This window comes from Pleurodeles waltl, chromosome 3_1, assembly GCF_031143425.1.
Source record: "Pleurodeles waltl isolate 20211129_DDA chromosome 3_1, aPleWal1.hap1.20221129, whole genome shotgun sequence".
Lineage (NCBI taxonomy): Eukaryota > Metazoa > Chordata > Amphibia > Caudata > Salamandridae > Pleurodeles > Pleurodeles waltl.
In genome coordinates this window covers 499,635,253-499,657,065 of record NC_090440.1, presented here as the reverse complement: position 1 = coordinate 499,657,065, position 21,813 = coordinate 499,635,253, and positions in this window count along the sequence as shown.

The window sequence follows — 21,813 nt, the reverse complement described above, 5'->3', positions numbered from 1 at the left end:
GGATGGGGGAGGTCATCGGGGGGAAAGAGGTTAAGGTTAGCCAGGAAAAGTTTTTTAGGGCCAAGGTAAAGGGTAGGAGAAGTGGAGATGGAAGTGGAGGTAGAGGAGGTGGTTGTAGGAGAGTCAGGTGTGCTGTCATTGGGTGAAGGTGCTGGTGCTGTAGGCTGTCGTGAGGTGGATGGCTGTTGGGTGGGTGGCTGCCTGCGTTTGTGTGTCTTGGAAGAGGGGGTGACAGACACAGTGGGAGAGGACACAGGGGATGTGTACATGGCAGTGGGGGTGGTGACTGCACGAGTGTGGACTGTACTGGAGGGTGAGGTGGTGATGGAAGCACTGGCTGATGTTGGGGTGCATGCAGGTGTGAGTGTAGACGTCACAGGGAGGGAGGAGGGAGACGAGGAGGAGGGGGACACAGGGGTGGCAGTGGCTGTTGGCATGTCTGCATCTGGGTGTTGCTCGGGTGAGTGTTTGCGGGATCTGTGGTGCTTGTGTTTGGATGAGCTGCTCTTGGGTGTTGAGGTGTGTGCAGGCTGGTCTGATGGTGTGGATGGGATAGGCTGAGGAAGAGGAGACAGAGACAGGCTGGAGGCAGTCAGAAGAGGGAGGCTGGAAACAGGGACAATGGCTGCCGTCAGTGCTGAGGCCAGAGCAGTGAACGCTCGTTGATGGGCAGCCTGACCCGAATGAATGCCCTCCAGGTACGCATTGCTCTGTTGCACCTCCCTTTGCACACCCTGGATGGCATTCAAAAGGGTCGTCTGCCCAACAATGAGCGTCCTTACCAGGTCAATGAGCTCCGACTGAGGGCAGCAGGGGCAACAGGGGCAGGGGCTGAGGTGCCTGGGGCGAAGGAGATGCGCGCCTTCCTGGGCGAACCGGCACGGAGCGAAGACTGAGGGGCTGCTGGGAGGGCGGGGCTGGTGCGCTGGGTGGCGGCTGTACCTGTAGAGGCGGGGGGCACGGATGTTGCCGCCACCCCTAGGGAGCTCCCATCCGAGGACGTGTCGCTTTCGCTGCTCTCACCAGCGGTCCCCGTCGTGGTGCTCCCCTCGCCCTCACGATCACTGGTGCCCTCGGTGTCTGTTCCTGGGCCCACCGGGGCCTTGTGTCCTGCAGCTCCCTCGTGCTCCGATGCCAAATCTCCTCCGCCTGATGATGCTAATGCACACATGCACAAGAAGATGGAGAGAAAGGGTGGGGGGAGAAAAAAGAAGACCAGGTTGAGTGCATGCAATGTCAACACCGTTGGCGGAGAGGACAGACACAGGTGCCTAATGCACTAAGCCGCGCATTCGGGGTACACTACTCAGTACTACTGACTAAGACAACAGGCCAAGAGACGTCAAACGCGCACATGGGAGATGCTGGACCTTCAATGGCTGTACTTGTCACCCTACCGAGGTGGGGGCCGGGGGCACAGGGCCATGCCTAAGGGAGAGGACTACACTACAGAAAGCGCCCTGGCCTAATGTCACCCACAGCCCTCCTCCCCCACCCAGACGCCTCCACTGCGCAGAAAGATAGGAGAATGTGCTGATACTCACCCCCTTGTGTCTGCTGTGATGTCTTAAAGCGCCCATCCAATTCAGGGTAGGCCACCGCCAGGATCCGGGACATCAGGGGGGTCATGGTGCGACTGGCACCCCTCCTAGGTTGGGAGGCCATCCCCAGCAGTGTTTCTGCGGTCTTCCTTGTTCCGCGGCGGATGTCCTCCCACCTCTTGCGGCAGTGGGTGCCCCGTCTGTTGTGGACCCCCAAGGTCCGGACTTCCTTGGCAATGGCACGCCAAATCTCGATCTTCTGATGGGCGCTGACCTATTAGACATGTACAGGGTGGAAAGGAGGAAATCATCAATGGCCTGCATGTTAGATGTAATTGGCCCCCCCCCACCCACTTTGCCATATGGCACATGCTCTCATCTGTCGGGCGTTGCACTCCTCATTCGCCCCCCACCCCACCAACTTACATCCACCCCAATCCACACAGGCATAGCCCATTCCATTAGCACCCGGTGTACTCACTTGTTGGTCTGGAGGACCGTAGAGTAGCGCATACTGGGGGAGGACCCCATCCACGAGCTTGTCCAATTCTTCAGACGTGAAGGCAGGGGCCCTTTCCCCAGTCGCAGCAGCCATTGTATCTTCCAGACCGAGGTCACAGCAGCACTTGCAGTATAGGTCCTCTCCTGTGGATGATCAGGTCTCGAGTGATTAAGCAGATAGAAAATGGCGGTCACGTCCGCGGCGGTGCGTACCGCGGCGGTGCGTACCGCGACCGCCGGCGCACTTCGTTATTGGCTCCTGAAACCCATAGGCTTCAATGTTAACCAATGCGGCTTTGCGCCGCAGTCTTCGACCGCCTACCGCCACGGTGTGCCCCGCCAGCGCAGTGACCTCACATCCCATTGTCCCACTTCACAGGTCAGGCAGCCGCCATTTCAAGGGCCCACATGGCTTAATTTTGACTGCGACACACAGGCCTAGGCCTTGCATTGACACACATACACGCCTTTCAACCCATTGCCATTCTTTAACTGTGCAAGCTGTCTGTACGTACCTGTGGTTTGGCTGACTCTGTGCTCCATGTTGTCCTTCCTAGGCACCGTCCGATGGGACTTGGGATGAGAAGGAGGAATCCTCGCGTGTACCGACCGCTGGTGGACCTGTCGACAATGGAAGAACGCCATATAATACTTCGATACCGACTTGACCGTGCCACTATCCATGAACTGTGTGCCCAGCTGGAGCCAGCCCTGATGTCCCCCATCCGCCAACCCACAGGGATTCCCCCTCTGGTGCAGGTTTTGTCAGTCCTCCATTTTTTGGCCAGTGGGTCATTCCAGACCACAGTGGCCATGTCATCTGGAATGTCTCAGCCTATGTTTTCTAAGATTTTGAGAAGAGTGTTGTCTGCCCTGATGAAACTCATGCGGAGCTACATCATTTTCCCCGAGGAGGGTGACTTGCCCACAGTGAAGGGTGATTTCTATGCCCTTGGACATATCCCCAACATCATTGGTGCCATTGATGGGACCCATGTGGCTTTGGTACCCCCAAAAGACGATGAGCAGGTGTACCGAAACAGAAAAAATTATCATTCGATGAATGTCCAGGTGGTCTGTTTGGCTGACCAGTACATCTCCCATGTAAATGCCAAGTTCCCAGGGTCAGTGCATGACGCGTATGTGATGCGAAATAGCAGCATCCCCTATGTGATGGAGCAGCTACAGAGACAACGTGTGTGGCTAATAGGTGACTCTGGTTACCCCAACCTGCCGTGGCTACTGACCCCAGTAAGGAATCCCCGGACAAGGGCAGAGGAACGCTACAATGAGGCCCATGGGCGTACAAGGAGGGTGATTGAGCGAACCTTTGGCCTCCTGAAGGCCAGGTTTAGGTGCCTGCATATGACTGGTGGATCCCTAATGTACTCACCAAAGAAGGTGTGCCATATCATCGTGGCGTGCTGTATGCTTCACAACCTGGCTTTGCGACGCCAGGTGCCTTTCCTGCAGGAGGATGGTCCAGATGGTGGTGTTGTAGAAGCCGTGGAGCCTGTGGAGAGTGAAGAGGAGGAAGACTCTGAGGACGACACAGACAATAGGGACAGAGTGATACAACAGTATTTCCAGTAACACCCAGGTAAGAATCACCCACGCCATTTCACAATTGCTTCTAGCCTCCTGCATCTGTACTTTCTGTAGTTCCCCACAGATGTTTTTTATTAATTTATGCCTTTCCCTTCCCTTCTCAGTGCTGTCTGACTCAGTACCTGACTTCTGCTTGGTTCGCCCATGAAATACAGCGTATTGACATTGGTATGTTGTCATGACTAATTGACAGAACAGAAATTGAACAGTAATATGTTATCCATTTGTTAATAATACAGCATGACTCAAAACAGGTTTGTGTGCAAAATGTGATTTATTTACAGTGCTAGATATCGGTACATGTGATTCTAAGGGTGATGGGTGGGGGTGGAGGAATATCCATGGCAGAGTCCAGTTCTCAGTCTCACAGGTGCATTGTTCTTTTGCCTGTGGAAGGATGGAGCATAGGCAGTTCATGGTTGGACAGGGTGGCAATGTGGGACAGAAGGGAAGACTTGAGGGGGTATGTCCTGCTGGCGGGGGTCTTGACATCCTACTCTGTCTTTTTCTTTGGTCTCAGGCTCCTCTTACGGGGTGGTTGTTCTTCAGCAGGAGGTGGGGTTCTGGGGGGCTGTCGAGGTGTTGGGACCTCCTGTCCACTAGCGCCGGCGGAGGTGGTAGGCTGTTCCTGGTCCGGCCTAGTGACAGGGGCCCTGTGTGGTGCACCATGGTCCCGCAACGCGTCCTCTATCCTGTGGAGGGCCAGGACGATGGTCCCCATTGCGGTCCCGATGATTCTCAGCTCCTCCCTGAACCCCATGTAGCGTTCTTCCTGCTGTGCCTGGATCTCAGTGAACCTGGCCAGTACCGTCGCCATCGTTTCTTGGGAGTGGTGGTATGCCCCCATGATGGTGGTGAGGGCCTCTTGGAGAGTGGGTTCCCTGGGCCTCTCCTCCCCCCCCTGTCGCACAGCAGCCCTCCGAGCTGCCCGGTTTCCCCCGGCCTCTGTCCCCTGGCCGGTGTGCCCGCTCCCACTGCCCCCAGGTCCCTGTTGTTGTTGGGGTGTCGGGTTAGCCTGGGTGCCCTGTAGTGGTAGACACACCGCTGATTGAGCTGTCCTAGAGACAGAGGCATGGGCCCGCTGGGTGGGAACTGTGCTGGTGTCGGCAGAGGGGGTCGGGTCTGGTGTGGCCTGTGTCTGGGTGAGGGGAACCGACTGCCCAGAGGTCCCCGATGGTCCGGGCTGGTCATCAGGTTCACTGTCGACAGAGCTGCTATCCTCAGTGTGGGCCTGTTCCGGTGGTGGGATGGACACTTCTGGACCCTCCTGGCTGGTGTGTTGTCGTTCGGGTCCTGCATGGGGTAAGAGAGTTTGGTTATTGTTTCTGTGTGTGCAATAGCATGCGTGTTGTGGGTGCCCTTGTCCCCCAGTGCAGGCATTCCCTGGAGGGAGGTGTTGTGAGGGTATTTAGTGGGGGGGAGGGGTTAGTGCAGTGGTCATGCTTAGGTGATGGGTGCCCATGGTTTGTGTTGGCATGCAGGAGTTGGTGTTGGGATGGGTGGGTTGTGCTGGTGAGACATTGTCAGGAAGGATGTGTGCTGGGGGGTTGGGGGTGAGGGTGGGGGTGTGGGTTGGCATGCTGGTGGGGTGGGGGGGATATAGTAGTTGAGATGGGACTTACCAGAGTCCATTCCTCCGGCTACTCCTGCGAGGCCCTGAGGATGCAGGATGGTCAAGACCTCTTGCTCCCACAATGTAAATTCGGGAGGGGTGGGTGGGGGTCCGCCGCCAGTCTTCTGGACCGCGATGTTGTGCCTGGAGACCATCGATCGGACCTTCCCCCGTAGGTCGTTCCATCTTTTGCGGATGTCCTCCCTATTCCTGGGATGCTGTCCCACCGCGTTGACCCTGTCCACGATCCGCTGCCATAGCTCCGCCTTCCTGGCTATACTGGTGTGCTGCACCTGCGAGCCGAAGAGCTGGGGTTCCACTCTTAGGATTTCCTCCACCATGACCCGGAGTTCTTGGTCCGAAAATCGTGGATGCCTTTGGGGTGCCATGGGGTGGTGTGGGTGAGGTGTGGGGTGGTGTATGTGATGAGGAGTGTGTTGGTGAGTGGTGCTTTGTGCTACTATGTGGTGTGTGTGATGGTGTAGTGTGCCTCAGTGTGTCTTGCTTTGGATTGTCTGCTGTGTCTCTCTCTCCTTCTCTCAGTAATTGGGGTCGCAGGGGTTTGTGGGTGATGTGGGTGTGTGTTTTATAGTTGGTTGATTGTGTGGGAGTGGTGTGTGTATGTGTATCAGGTGTGTGTTTTTCAAATTGTCCAATGTGGCTGTGTTTTGGTGATGTGTGTGTATTCTGACCGCGGCGGTGTGTAGCGCCAATGGAATACCGCGTTTGAATGACCGCCGTGTGGATTCGTGGGTCGTAATGGCATGGGCGTATTTCTGTTGGCGTGACGGTGGAGGTTTGGTCATCTCCAGTTTATCGCTGCCCGCCGATGTGGCGGGCTGCAGTGGAGGACGGATTTTTGGAGGTTTGGCCGTTGTGGGTCAGAATGACCATGGCGGTTGACCGCGGCTGCGGCGGTGTTATGGCGGTCTTCTGACCGGCGGTAAGGGCATTTTACCGCCGAGGTCAGAATCACCCCCTTAGTGTCTTTGTCTTAACTAGACACATTCAGAAAGGTACCTGTTTCCTCATCTGTAGTTATACATACAATATCCCGCTTCCCACGCGATCTTTAATCCATCAATATCAGTGCAAATTGACAAAACAAAAGTCTGACGAAAAAAATTGGATTGGATTGAAGTAACTCCAGCCCTCTTTCAAATATCCTTTTATAATGATTAATATCACCCATAAATTTCTCTGAGTGGATTTGTAGCTAAATGGATGACAAAAATAATGTGAACAGATTAAGGGCCTGATTTAGAGTTTGGCGGAGGAGTTACTCCGTCATAACGGTGACGGATATCCTGTCCACTGAAATATAAATCCCATTATATCCTATGGGATTTATATTTTGGAAGACTGGATATCCATCACCATTGTGATGGAGTAACTCCTCCGCCAAACTCTAAATCATGCCCTTAAGGAGTAAAGCCTCCCTGTATGTATACATGTCATAAGATTCTTTAGAATGCTGTTCTACAAAATATACTACTGTAGACTAGACCTGATCATAGTATACCTATGGTTTTGATGGTATCTCAAGTTTTTGAAAAGTGGGCATCATAAAATCTTGCAAACTCAATTACGTTCTAGAAAAAATAATAACTTGTACTTATTGCTGTGACTTAATTCCATTTTATTCAAAATTAAATGTAATTTGTTTACACAGAATGTCAGAACAAAAGATGTTGTGGGACAAAATGTTATGTCATGAATATCTGAATATTGAGGTAAAAAATATTGTGAAGGTACGTTTCTATAGGCAAGCAAAGTTTACTATATAACTCCACATATAAGTTCCTTGTTGATATATATATATATATATATATATATATATATATATATATATATATATATATATATATATATATATACGTATATATATATATGTATATATATATATATATATATATATATATATATATGTATATATATATATTTATATATATATTTTGAAGGTTTGTAGATGTAAGAATAGTGACTCTATACCTAGCTATTTGCATTTACCTTCTCAATATTTTGACACAATATTCTGTACACACAATATTTTTAGTTCTGATAGTTTGTCAGTGATCCTTGAATAAACAAAAAATTAAGTTCAAATATGTAATACACAATTCAGTTACTAAAACACTCCACGCTTTTTCAGTTTCTGCCAACATATCTTTTGGTTTGTTGCTTTACATGTACTGCTCAGCCAAGTCAAACAGAAATCAAATGTGAGCCACAGTTTGAAGATCGGCGATAAAGAAAGGGAAACACAAGGTGGAATACCAAGAAAAATGTAAAAACAAGGTAGATACAATAATAAGCCATCATTCAGAAATAACAGAGCTGGTTCTTTACAACAGCAAGCTAAAGTAAGGCAAGGATTTTAACTGGCAAAATGCATATTTATTTCAGATGAAAGATAACCTTCCTGTGGAACATCAACACTCAAAGATGTTGCTAGTGCTTAGTAATTCTAGCGAAAATAATTTCATCAGGGATCTTGATATAATATGTAAGAACATAAAATGGATCCAGTATAGAAACTCAAACTTGCCCTGGAATACTAATTGATAATTTCAGGAAATGGGGAGTTGGTGTGAAGCACTATTATTGGAAATATGGAGATGAAGAAGTAAAGTTGTAAGGAATTTGATACTGTTTTCATCCGTCGAGAGGAAGAAGCTTAGTGCACAGTAAATGCTTAGAAGAATTGTTTTATACGATTATTGATAATTCCATGTGTAGTAAGTAGGCTGAATAGCTCTGAAGGGAAATGTGTACATTCACTTTTAACATTTTAGCTTTATCATTGATGTGAGGAAACAATTACATTTATATTACAAAAGTGTCATTAAGGCAGGCCCTTGCAATAAAATTTGCTTCATGAACCTAGGCACAAATCCTTCTGTACTCAAATGGCATTTGGATTTTTGTGACTGACTTCACCTTGTTAACACTGAGAATCAAATATGGAGAGTGAGGCCTCAGATAGGACTTATACATACCACCCTACTGTCACATACAAATTCATGCTATCAGTGGCTCACTAACGAAATGGGCAGCACTACGACATCTATTTGGTAACCTAATTCTGGTGAATTTGTATAATTTCCTTTTTTTAAATATTGCCTCTCAGCTTGTTGCTGTGTAGTACAAGGAGACAAAAAGTTATAGAGATGTCAAAGAATTGGACAGAAAGAAGCAGAGCTTGAACATATTCCTGCGGCTGATGCTTCAGGGATATATTGATGAGGATGCACAGCTGAAGTACTGAGTGAAAGTTGTGAAATAGGGACGTTGGGGAAGTGTTTTAGTAGAGTAGATGGAGGATCATTGGTACCTAGGTTTAGGATTCTTATTGCTTTATATTCTGGAAAACTCTCTGTCTCTTTAGGGCAGCCTAACTCGGACTACACTTTCACAGGAAGGAGACAAGTGGATGGAACTGAGCAAGCCACAAGGGTGAAATAATCAAGACTGCTAATAGTGTATTGCTGTAATTCGCTCATCTGGAAGGTAAAGACACAACACTGGAGCCAGATTAGCACAAAGAGCATGTATTATGGATAAGGAATAAAGCACTCCTACACAGAGGCATACAATCAATCAAGAAATCCCTGAGCTCCACCAATGTTCACTGAAACACAATGAGTTCGCCTTTATGCTTGACACAGAGTAGTGTTATCAGGTGGCCTCTCCCAGACCACAAGGTCATAGGAGATATACAGGTCAACCCTCTAAGGTAACCTGAGGGAAACTCATCCACACAAGATAGGTACATTCTCCTCCTAGTAGGGATGTTGGCCCTGAGAATTCCATGTCAAACTGTTCACAGCATTATCTTTATCAATCCAGTACTAGTGGTCTGTGGTGCAGGGGGGCTTGGATGAGCTCAGCAAGTGATTGTCCACCCTGAGTTGCCAAGGAAGATGGAGAAATGAAATAGTGATCTGGTAACCAGTCAGATAAGTGAGAGAAGGCCACATATTACTGAGCATGGCAGTATTCTAATCAGCTAAAACAGAGTAGAGCTCCTTTTCTAATACATGCCATGTCTACCAGTCAGACATGGCTCTGTATGCAGCATGAGCAGTCACATTTAGTTCTGCAGAACAGATGACAACACACCTGAAAGTGAGTTGAGATAACCTGGAAAGTGAGTGTTATATATTGTTTATATATGTCCCATTTTCTGCACCAGTCATAGTAGTTCTTTATGATTTGTAACATTTAGCTGTGAGAAACTAATTGGTTTTTAATGCTCATTTGATCATTTGAATGTCATTCTGTGCTGGGGAGTTTGACCTCTGTGTCACTTTGTTTTTGGCCTATCTGGGTGTGGAATATCACCACCAGAATGTAGAAGGAGGTCTGTTTGCCATGTTGATTACAAAAGAGGCTCATCTTGGAGAATAATGTGCCCATGTAATGCTTAGTTTATCGCAGACAGGAGGTGCGATCTTAGCATTTAAGAAAATAATTCAGTTTCCATGTTTATTCTCTGTAGTGGATGTCTCTGAAAGGGATAGATTCCAGGTGTGCATGATCTGTTTGGCATTCAGGCTAGTGCACCCCTTTATAGTCTTCTAGGATAACCTTCTCAAGAGTGATCAGAACTGGTCAATTTAGTCCCAGGTATCACTTTAAGAGGATTCCATACTGCAGTGACTTATCACCGGAAGCAGTTTTCTTTGGATTTGAATCACACCAAAAGATGCGTTTACTGCAGTTATGGCATGTTAGCAGCTCTCAGCTTTTAGGACAGTTCCTGGTATGATGTTAGTCATCAGTACATTAAAGGTGGTTTCATACAGAAATAGAGGTCATCAGCCATGTTGTCACTGCAGTAGGTGTCCTGGGAGTAGCCCATGGTGCCTGATTGGAGGAGGGTGGGCGACAGCCATTCCACTCCAGCATCCCGATCAACCATGCACCAATGTCCTTCTAACTATGTTTCCCACATGGCCCGTAACTCACACACCTTAACCTCTTTTACATTGTTTCTTCTGGATTTTCTCTCCTTCACTTATTTGTCCCTCTGCATCCTTTCATCTCTCTGCTTTTTCCACCACTACGGAAGTGCCATCTCTATTCATGCGGAAGGTTGCACCTTGTTCAGCTAGAATGTACCTCTTCCGTGTAGAGTTTTCACCTCTGCAGGCTATATTTTGTTTGTTTTGCATGTAAAGAAAGCTTGCATTGTTCTGTGTAGGTAGAGACACATTCATCAAAATGATCCTAAGAATTCTTGATTTTTCACTACCCCACTACTCTGTTACCAATAGACCTTTTTCTTGCCACATTACCCTTGCAAGCCATCTCATCTCATTCACCTAGATTCACTGTTTCATTCTATCACTTTTCACCTGTCAGTTACGGAATACTTATGTGTTCTATATACATAAGAGTGCCTTTACGATCTCACTTTGGTGTCACCATCTTTACAGGAAGACCTGGTACTAGTTTGCCAAATAGCTCATGAGCAGGCTCATGTCACTTCAGTAAAAGTACACGCACAAACACATTCATTCTTACTTCAGAGTGACATCAGTATAACATATTTAACCTTCCTAATGAAAATAAATGTTATCCACCCACCAAAGTCCCATAAGCAATTGTTTTCACCCATTAGGGAAGGTGTGAAGCTCTTGAGAAGGTATAATGTGTAATACTTACCTCCTCTCATTGCATTCTTGCACACATAGGTAGAAATATCTCTCATGACATTCTCTCTTTATCTGCATTGACTCTTCCTCCACTCTTATTCTAATTATATCCATGCTCTGGTCCAGCAGGTCTTCTGCATCACCACTGTCTTCTGATCCTTAAACCTATCTTTCAACTGTTTTGCAAATAGGTCACATTATCCAACACTCTGAGCAGCCAGGTGTGCATTCCACTAAAATCAACATTAACAAGAGAAAGTCACACCAGAGTCAGCAGAATGGTATGTAAGTAGCAATGACAAAGTCAATCATGTAAACATGCTTTCTTAGATAATTTGATAAGGGATCCTCAAGCTGAACTGGAAGACTGGGTTGCCTGTTGGGACAGAGGACTATCTTCACTTTTCCTTTCTCTTTAAGTATTGGCACCTTATTACAATTGTTGTTCTGAAACAGGCATTTCTGCCCCAAATCAGTATTATGATATCTGTAGTTTAATCACAGGCGGAAATTCCATGGGTGACTCCAGGCAAATCTCCTAGCCAAACTTCAAGGAGTAGCCCCAGAATTACAGATTAAAATGCAGAAATCAGTGCAGCAACATCGATTTCAAGGCTATTCAAAATGCCACAGGGGTGTATATGCAGTGATTAAACTGTGGAAGGGATTGCAGGTGTTGGATCCCAGGATAAATTGCTAAGAACTGGGACTTATATTTTATCAATAATATTTGACCCAAAACAAGAGAAATAAAAGGAGAAAGAAGGAGAACAGAAAAAGTGATAAAGTGTGACATCAGGGATAAAAAAGAACATGTAAACTTGAAATAAGGAGATAAGAAGCATATTAGAAGAAACAAATCATAAGACTGAATCAAGAATAGACAGTTTTGGTATTTGGCAACCCTGGTATTCAATAGAACTGGCCAAAGGATCCTACAGAATTACATGCCCCCTTCACTTAATTTAGCAACAGGCTCCTGCAATCCAAAATTAGCCCCCTCATTTATTTTTTTATATAGGTGTTCATAGGTGCTAACTTGTAATTCTCTGGAAAACCACATCCTGGAATTACTGATATCTATCTAGTAAACAATCGTGGTAGTGGTTTTACTATTCACAATTACCCCAGTAGTAATGACGAGGTGGGCAAAGGTTATTAATTGAGTTGTTAATCATTGAGCTGACTTCTTGAAGAGATTATGGGCCAGATGTACAAAGTATTTTTCAAGCTGCAAAGGGGCCAATTCGCAGAATCGTACCGTTTGCGACTTGAAAAATGCTTTTTGGGATGTACAAAGCCCAAACTGTGATTCAGTAACTTGTTACTGAATCGCAGTTTGGGTTTTGCGATTCGATATTAGGAAGGGGCGTGACAAAGGAGTCCCTTCCTAATACTGAATCAAAATGGTATGTATGATTGTTTTGTGACCGCAAATGCGGTTGCAAAACAATCGCAGTTAGCACCAGTTTCAAACTGGTGCTAACCCATTTGCAAACGGGACGGGGTCCCCATGGGACCCCTTCCACTTTGTGAATGGCAGCAAAAATATTTTTTCAAAGCAGGCAGTGGTCCCACGGACCACTGCCTGCTCTGAAAAAATGAAAAGAAAACTTTTCATTTTTGATTTTGAAATGCATCTCGTTTTCCTTTAAGGTCCTCTTCTCCACCCCACCTCCCTACTTAATGGTGGCCGCTGTGTGGCCACGGCACTGGCACGCCAAAGGCAAGCCCATCTGTGCCCGTGCGTGCCTGGGCCGTGGCCAGCGCCAGAACCCCTGGCTCCCGTCCCCCCCACCGCCACCCGCACGTCTTCACTAAAACGCCACCACCCTCCGCGCCCTCAACACCGGCTGCTCTCCCGTCTGCCTTTAAGCCTCCCCACAGACCACCCACGGACCCTTCTCCTGCCGGAACTGCACCTTTTCCAGCCTCCACTCCAACGACCCACCCATCAAGGCAGGACACAACCATCTCAGATGTATCCTCCTCAACACCCGCTCCTTCCACAAGCACACAGTAGAGCTATGGAATCTACTTGACTCAGCCTTCCCAGACGTCACCTTCCTGACCGAGACCTGGATGAACCCCTCCTCAGTGCCTGACATCACCATAGCCATCCCGGACGGCTACAAGATCATCCGCAGGGACTGCTCCAACAAACCAGGAGGAGGCATCATCATCATCCACAAGAACACCATCTGGATCACGACCAACACCGAAGACACCCTCAGCACCACCGAGCACCTGCACTTCCAAATCCACACTGACCCAAACACCACACTCCGAGGGACCCTCGTCTACAGGCCCCCAGGCCCACGACAGCAGTTCAGCGACTCCATTACCGACATCATCAGCATGCACGCTCTCGCATCCACTGACTACATACTCCTCTGAGACTTAAACTTCCACCTCGAGAACACCAAAGGCAACAACACCGCCACTCTGCTCAACAACCTCTCCAACCTCGGCCTCAAACAGCTTGTCACGACACCAACCCACTCTGCAGGACACACAAACGACCCTATGTTCTCCACCAGCAATCACGTCTCTTTCAGCCACACCACCGAACTGCACTCGACAGACCACCGCTGCATCCACTTCTCCTTCAAGAAACCCACAACACACCACCACCCACAACGGATCCCCACTGCAGTTGAAACAAGGTCACCGAAGACCAACTTATCGCGACCCTCTCCCAGAACCCACCCATCGACACCACCGACACTGATGGAGCTGCCCACAACTTCAGGCAATGCGTCAACACCTGTGCCAATACTCTTGCCCCAATCAAGAATCCCTCCAACAGACACACCGACAGAAAGGCCATTTGGTTTACCTCTGACCTCCACGAATCTAACCAAAGCTGCTGAAGACTCAAAAGAAAGTGCCGCCAAGATCAGACTCTGGACAACCTCACAGCCTTCAAAAATGCCATCCGCAGACACCACCAACTCATCCGAGCCACCAAAAGAACTGCCTTCAAAGACCGAATCAACAACGCACACAGCCACAAGGAGCTCTTCAACATCGTGAAGGAACTCTCTAACCCCAGCTCCAACACCAACGACATCCCGCCATCCCAAGACCTCTGTGACTCCCTAGCCTCTTACTTCGACCGCAAGATTTCAGACATCCACAACAGCTTCAGCACCCAGAATCCCCCCCCCCCGGCAACCACCAACACCACAGATTCACCTCCGACCAACCTCCTGCTTTCCTGGACCCCCGTCAATGACAACGACACCATCGAAATCATGAGCGGCTCTCCATCTGACCCCTGCCCTCACCACATCCTCAACAAAGCAAGCTCCGTCATCACACCCCAACTATGGAAGATCATCAACCGCTCCTTCGAGTCCGCCACCTTCCCGGATAGCTGGAAACACGCCGAGATCAACACCCTCCTCAAAAAACCCAAGGCGGACCCAAAGGACCTCAAGAACTTCCGGCCTAGCTCCCTGTTCCCCTTCCTGGCAAAAGTCATCGAGAAGGCTGTCAACAGACAACTAACTCACTTCCTTGAGGAGAACCACATCCTGGACCCTTCGAAATCTGGATTCCTCAGCAACCACAGCAAGGAAACCGCCCTCATCGCCACCACCAACGACATCAGAACCATACTGGACAGTGCAAAACCGCAGCTCTCATCCTCCTAGACCTCTCAGCCGCATTCAACACCATCTGCCACCACAACCTACGCTCACACCTCAGCAATGCTGGAATCCGCAACAGAGCCCTGGACTGGGTCACCTCCTTTCTCACTGTAGTGCTTTCCTCTTATCTAGTTTCTAAGCACTAACATAACACAACAGAAATGCACTTCTGAGGTCAAAGAAGACTTTTATTGTTGTTAATTCTTCCCCAACCACAATATTTATGAATGACGAATTAGTAGCTTTCAAGTCCGCGTTAATCAAACAAAATATATCAGTTTGCAATATACACAGCAGGTTATATTTATAAGATATTGAATGCAAAGCAAAACAAATACTTCACCGTGTGGGAACTATCTACAGCTTCATCTTTCTAAGGTCTGCAAGCTGATGACCCCTGTCAGCCGCGAGAAAGAGAGATTCATCTACCCACACGGGATTGCTGGCAGCCTGCGCCAAGCTCCAGCACGAGGTCCGGCAGATTCGAATCTGACTCTCTGCAGCCTGTTACATTTGTTACAAAGGTGTGCCCCCTCCTCTCAGACCTGGGAAACTGAGCAAGCCTTTTGGAGACTGGCCAGGTCTCCAAGACTACTCCTGTTCCCAAGCTCAAGCAGAGAGAACAACACCCATGTACTCTCTCTTATCATGTCTAGTCTACTGTGAGAAAAACATCTTGGTTCTCTGGTGCAAAAACACAGCTTGGAAAAATACAGCTTGGATTCTCAACTGCAATGTCTAACTCCACGTTAAAGGCAATAGGCAGCTAACCTAGATATCAAATGCAATGTCATGTTAAAGGCAATAGGCAGCTAACCTAAATATCAAATGCAATGTCTAGTGTCATGTCAAAGCCAATAGGCAGCTGAGCTGAATACAAAATGCAATGTATAATATCACGTCAAAGCCCATAGGCAGCTGAGCTGAATATAAAATGCAATGTATAATATCATGTCAAAGCCAATAGGCAGCTGAGCTGAATACAAAATGCAATGTATAAGATCATGTCAAAGCCAATAGGCAGCGGAGCTGAATACAAAGTGTAACATATGATATCATGTCAAAGCCAATAGGCAGAATATCTAATAGCATGTCAAAGTCAATAGGCAGCTAAACTGAATACATCATGTCAAAGCCAATAGGAATGCAATGTCAAAGCCAATAGGCGGCTAGACTGGATACAGCATGTCAAAGCCAATAGGCAGAATACAGAATGTAATGGCTAATGCAATGTCAAAGCCCATAGGCGGCTCAACTGAATACAGAAAGTAATGGCTAATGCCATGTCAAAGCCAATAGGCAGAATACAGAATGTAATGACTAATGCAATGTCAAAGCCCATAGGCGGCTAAACTGAACAAAACATACCATGTGCTACTGGTGAACATTGAGCAACTAATATGCGCAGTGGTGAAACACAAAGTCATTGGTCAAAACAAAACTTATCAAATGGCAGTACACTCACCAAAATCATATGCGGCGTACCCCAGGGTTCGATGCTCAGCACGACCCTTTTCAACGTCTACATGGCTTTGCTCGCTAACATCGCCCGATCCCACAACCTCAACATCATCTCATACGCCGACGACACCCAGCTGATCCTCTCCCTCACCAAGGGCTCTGCCAAGACCTACCTCCACGAAGGAATGAAGGCCATCACCGAATGGATAAAGAGCAGCTGCCTCAAACTCAATTCCGACAAGACAGAAGTCCTCATCTTCGGCTCCTCCCCCTCCGCATGGGATGACTCCTGGTGGCTTGCCACTCTCGGAACCACTCTGACTCTCACCGACAATGCACGCAACCTGGGATTCATCTTGGACCCCTCACTATCTATGACCCAGCAAGTCAATGCCATCTCCTCCACCTGCTTCAACACCCTCTGCATGCTCCGAAAGATCTACAAATGGAACCGAAACCAGAAGAGTAGTCACCCAATCCCTCGTAAGCAGCAAGCTGGACTACGGCAGTGCCCTCTATGCAGGAACCACGGCCAAACTCCAGAAGAGGCTGCAACGCATCCAGAACACCTCAACACCTCAACCTGGAATCCCCGCCACTGCCACATCACAGAGCACCTGAAAAACCTGCACTGGCTCCCAGTCAGCAAGAGAATCACTTTCAAACTCCTCACCCATGCTCACAAAGCACTGCACAACACCGGACCAGAATACCTCAACAGATGACTCTCCTTCTACACCCCGACCCGGCATCTCCACTCCGCCACCCTCGTAACCGCCCCACATGTCCGCAGAACTACAACCGGCGGTAGATCATTCTCGCACCTCACTGCCTAAACGTGGAACACTCTTCCCACCCACCTGCACCAGACCAAAGGAAACTTCTCAAGACCTGCCTGTTCGAGCAGTAGCAGCACCCCTTTCTTTCTCCCCCTCCCCTCATCAGCGCCTTGAGACCCTCACAGGTGAGTAGTGCGCTTTACAAATTCCTGATTGATTGATTGATTGAACTGCTGTCCCATTCTTTCAATAAGTTCAACAGGCCAATGACTGTGGTTTTGGGACTTGTTCTTGATGTTCTCATAACTTGTTAACTTTGAAACAAGTGGTACAGAAACGTCAATGATCATTGCGGTGTTGTTTCACAAAACTGGAATAAGACTATCCATTGTTGTATTGTAGGTGATTACTTAATATAAAATAAACAGCTAAGGGTAGCCAAGTGTGTGTTTATTTATTTTTCTTTGAAAAATTTGAAAAATACTAGTTATAACTTGTTTCTCATAATCATCAATACTTGTGAAATAGAGATAAAATGCGATACATGTATTACAAGAGACTCGTACTGATGGAATTTGCAAAGAATAACGTAAAAATAGGGAGCCAGCATATATCTAACTATATGCTAGACGTTTTGAGTCGCACACAATGCAGTAACCATATAGAGTAATAATTTTACTGTCAGCTAGGACAATTGGAAATTGAATCACTTTCCCTACAAGAAGTATAGATCCATATTCATGTTATTAGTTCTCTGTACACAAATAGCAAGTGAACCGTTTTAAACCCACTGTTCTCCATAAAGAGAAAATGGGTCCCTCTGCCTTCCCTCCATCGTCCTCTCTCAAGGAGCATTGATCTCCCTTGAGAATAACCTGCAGTTGTAACTGAAAGTAAAATCCAATATTCTGACTGCACGTGGCTCATTCGGTTACACCTGAGTTGCACTTCAACAATGCGCCTTTTTGTGGCACTGTTTGAGAAAATATATTTAAAGTGCATTTGCAATACAGCTATTACATGCCTGCAGAGACAGTGATCGATACGCCCAAGTTATGAAGCAGAAGAAAAAAAAAAACAAATAAAACGGATTTCAGGATAAGCGAAATGCCTTTCTTCACCCGTACTCTAATGACAGGCTTGGAGCCATGAAAGGCTAAAGGGGGCACCTTTTTATAAAAAGGCGAAATTAAGAGGTATTAATCTATTGTCGGGCAGTCACGTCGTGGTCACACTGCTACGGCGCTTCACGAGAGCTCGCCTTGATCTGTCATGGGTGCGTGAAGCGGGCTCAGTTGAAGTATTCACAATAATCCACAATGAAAATAAAACATAGGGCGCTCTTCAATAGGCCGCAGAATGCTCAGCAGCCTAAGAAGGGGCGGCACAGGCTTTTCCGTCGTATTTTGCAGCCGATTAAACTCATTCAAGGCTGGGATTCTGGAACGAAAACAGAAGGATTATCTCCAGCACCCCACTGTTCTCTGTTGGGCAGCAGACTACAGATGTAAAAATCTTTCCACTGTAGGGAGAGCTGGGCGTTGCCGGCCTTGATGTCTCGATAACATGGGTTAGCTGAGAGTGCCGCCCAGGTGCTTCATCAGTTACCCGCTCTGGTCGCTTGTACCTTATTTCACAACATAGAAGTTCATAAGCAAATGTATTGCTGGAGAGTAAAAAATATAATTATTCCCGTGTTAATTTCACCTAACGCCCCATGCCTAGAACATTTCTGTCCGATAGTTGGAAGGCAAGAATAACTTTATCAGTGGAAGTAAGGCTCTGCAGACACAACACTTAGCCATGTGAGAAGCTTCACTTCTTAATAGTGCCTAATAATCTCTCTTTTGTGTCTCTCTTTAGAGTGCTTTTTGTTGTTATATATAACTTTATTGCTACCCAAGCTCTATGTATCTTCATTATCTCAACGTTACACCAAAGGCTGGCTGGCAAAATGTTGCTCGAATTTATAAAAGGAATAAGTAAGAATTGCATGTTACTGTTTTCTGTCCAACAATGCATACTGGAAAAAACGATGGACTGGAATGTGGTCCAAGCAATTGCAGTAGCTGAAACGTTTGCAAGTATTCACCTATCACATTTGTATTTTCTTCCTATTGTACAACAGCTCAAGGGCTTTTTAGCAGATTGGAATGGAGGGGCCAACTTCAATGGCAGCAGAAGGTACCTTCAGGTAAAAAGGAGCATTGATTTTAATCAACATTATGTTTTTGTCACATGATTTTTGTGCAACAATACATATTTCAGTTTCTAAAGAGCTTCCTAGCCTTTTGGAGTCCTTGCAGTTTGTGATAGGACAAAATATGGCTTCTACAACATAAATTCCCTTTTAGTGTATAACTAATGTTTTATGTTACACAACATATTTCAAAGGTGCATAAGTATTCAAAGCTGATATTTGAATAAAAATATGTTAGTCACATCCAAGAGCCAGTCCTTATGTAAATTCGAAAGACTGTGTAGCTCAAAAATGGGTGGTGGCGCCTTTTTTCCCTGGAGTGTTCTTCTGACAACTGAAAAACAGGTACAACCCTTTTATCACCTGACCCTCAAAGTAGTAAGGCAGAGAGATCCAAGGAAAGACGGGATAAGGATAGAGGCTCAGAATTCAGAGCAAAATAAAGAGCAAGCAACTATTATAAATGATCAGCTGGTGCTTTATCAAAAAAAGAGAGCACTGTAATTACAACACACTGTTAAACACTGCACCTAAATATACATATTAATATATGAGCAAACAACCACTATACTAAAATAAGTCAAACAAGCTCATTAGTAGACTATTAAAAGTTACTTAAATAATGCCCCCCCCTGTTATTATATTGGTGTGAGTGTCTCCCTGTGAGCAGCAGTTTCACCAAAAACCCTTCTGAGTTGCCATGGCCACTCTAGACATTGGAAAACTGAAGCTGTGATATGACAGGGTTATCATGAGTCTGGATCACACTTCGGATCAGATCTAGGGGTCTACAATGGGTGGTACAGTTACTAAACCTGCCAGAAGTAGCAAAGCAATTGTGTGCCCAAATCACAAGTAAAGGCAAGTAAATGTTCTTTTTAGCTGGGACAGGCAAGTAAAGGCTCTCATTAGGTGTGACCAGCAACACATGCTTCCATGATTTTCTTTAATCCATCTGCAGAGGAAGTAACATCACTGGATTTCCCATCATCCATCTGCACAGGAACTGACATTGCCTACATGCAAAATGATTGTACTCCCACATTCTGCATTTTGGAATTAGTTTTTGACAAGTTTTAAAAAGCATAACATTAAATTCATTTGAAAACCTGAGGGTTTTTTGTATCCAAGCCAGGGCATGCTGTCTGAAGTATTGCACCCTCAAGCAAATTTATGTTCTCCTTCAATCTGAGTATGACTCAGATGTAGCATGCACCTTCACACTAATACGATAGCCCAGCATGGAGGTAAAGGAATAGAGGATCATACTTTTTTGTGGGAGAATTCAGCCATGGAAAACCTTGGTGAAAACACTTGATTTGCAGGAAGTGTTCCCCTATGCAGGAGCTGCATGTGAGCCTCAAGCAAGTTGCGAAGTGCCTACAATTTTACCTCCAAAATATAAATGTCACACGGCCATAGTTTCTGACAGTTCTGATAAATCTGCATACTTGTTAATAAGCCACATTGTAAGGGGTTGTGCGTCAAAAGCAAATGGCATAAATAGAGGACACACCAACATTTGTTACGTGAAGTTTTCAACTAATTCAAGTTGCCGCTTTTAAATGACCCAATCAAAAGTTCAATCGCGGTAACAGGTCACAAAACAAAACCAAAACAGAAAAGGCAAGACACAGAATAGGTTATTGTTGCCCTCAAAATCACTAGGTTAGAAATTAGAAGACTTCTGCCCAGGAAAATAATTTCTGAGGTTAGTTCATTTTTGTCTGGCGGCAAGCAGACCCATCAAAGGCTGAGAAATGAATGTGGTTTAGTCTAACAGCGACAAGGGAGAGTATTCGTTCAATGATTAGGTCACGAGGCAAACGTCCATATCAATTCCAGTCTAGACACCAAGGGCCTGCCCCTCCGTTTTCGGTAATGGAGGCCTATAGGCTCGAGCTGCTAGGGCAAATAGTAGACAGTTTGTTCGTGGTAATGAAGCGCCTTGTGTTATTGTCTTGCAGCTAAACTGGCGCAGGCGTTTATTGTTTGTTGTAGGCCCTTGAGAGGATGGGAACAGGGACACGTTTGGCGTGCTGCGTTTCACCGAGAAAACATAAAAAGCGTAATCCTCAGACACCGTTCCAGACAAACACTCATTTTGTTTACTCATATCTAGCTCTCTACAAGAAATAAGGGAGAAAATAGCCGCCTAATCCCAATACTAACATAACATTGAATCATATTCGCATGCAGTATTTATTGACGTGCTTTGCATACAATGGGGGCTATCATTTAGGCTTTTGCGTTCAAGGAATGGGGCTATCACATTAGGGGGAGATGGAGCGTACAGTTTATATAGCCCTAATTGTGTGTAATGTAGACCTCTCAAACACTGGGCACGTGAGAGTGAAAGCGAATGTCGTGATAAAAAACTAAAAGGCGCCCAGCCAAATCTACTGGAAAGCTCATTACAGCTGCTGAATGTTTATCCGCCGAGCAGCATCGTTATCATGTAAATTTCTTCCACGATGAGCCATATTTAACTTCATGCACATTCAAATAAATATAAAAACAGTGGGGGTAGCAACTGCAGAGAATATTCAGGGGGCTTCCAACATTGGCTGGTGGTCAAATTTGTCTTGTCAATGCAAGATGCATGCAATTGTCAAGTTATGCACTGGAGGCCCTGTTGGGGAGTCTGACTTTTATAGATCAAAACACGTTGTAATGCACTTGTCTGTGCAGTGGTATAATGTAAAGTGATGACTCCCCGCCCTCCCCTGAAAAATGTGGTGACAATCCAGGACACTCATATATCGCAGATATATTAATAGGCCTTGAGATGATTA